A 1,091-nucleotide genomic window follows, 5' to 3' on the forward strand; every position below is an offset into this window, starting at 1 on the left:
AAATAAAGAGGTACAGAAAGAGTTGAAGGACTTATACTACTAAAGAATTCTTATAAACTTACTATAAAGAAGACAGTGTGATATTTGAGCAGAATAGAGAATCTAGAAGCAGGCCTGCATACACATGGACACTTGATTTATGATAGAGATAACAACAGCAACACGGGCTGGTAGAGAAAGAATGACCTTTCAATCAATGGTGCTGGGTCTATTAAATATCCATACAGACAACTACAGACTTGGGCGTCATCTTCATAATATCTACAAAAGCAATTCCAAGTGAATTGGAAACCTAAATGCAAATAATAGTTTCTAGAAGAAAGTATCTTAAGATGAGCAAAGGTTTCTTTCCTTTTTTTTTTTTTTTTTTGGACAGAGCCTAAAGCTTGTTGCCCTGGGTAGAGTGCTGTGGCATTACAGCTCACAGCAACCTCCAGTTCCTGAGCTTAAGTGATTCTCTTGCCTTGGCCTCCCAAGTAGGTGGGACTAACAGGCACCCACCACAACGCCTGGCTATTTTTTGGTTGTGTTATCATTGTTGTTTGGCAGGCCTGGGCTGGATTTGAACCCACCAGCTTTGGTGTATGTGGCTGACACTTTAGCCACTTGAGCTATAGGCACCAAGCCGAGCAAAGGTTTCTTAAACAGATCTGATAAAAAGTATCTATTACAAAAGCCTATAGCAAACATGACCCTGAATAATGAAATAGTAAAAGCTTTCCCCTGAGACAGGGAGTGAAACTAGCATAACTGATATTGTCCTTCTAGGCAACATTGTACTAAGGCCTCTAGCAAGTACAAAAGTCTATATAAAAACATATAAAATATGTAATCCTAGCACTCTGGGAAGCCGAGGCAGGTGGATTGCCTGAGCTCACAGGTTTGAGATCACACTGAGCCAGAGGAAGACCTTGTCTCTAAAAATAGCCAGGCACTGTAGCGGCTGCCTGTGGTCTCAGCTACTTGGGAGGCTAAAGCAAGAGAATTGTTGGGGCCCAAGGGTTTGAGGTTGCTGTGAGTTATGATGCCATGATGTTCTACTGAGGTACTGAGGGTGACAAAAATGAGACTCTGTCTCAAAAAAAAAAAAA

Source organism: Otolemur garnettii, unplaced genomic scaffold (assembly GCF_000181295.1).
Source record: "Otolemur garnettii isolate 467f Iridium unplaced genomic scaffold, OtoGar3 scaffold00156, whole genome shotgun sequence".
In the NCBI taxonomy this organism is placed as follows: Eukaryota; Metazoa; Chordata; class Mammalia; order Primates; family Galagidae; genus Otolemur; species Otolemur garnettii.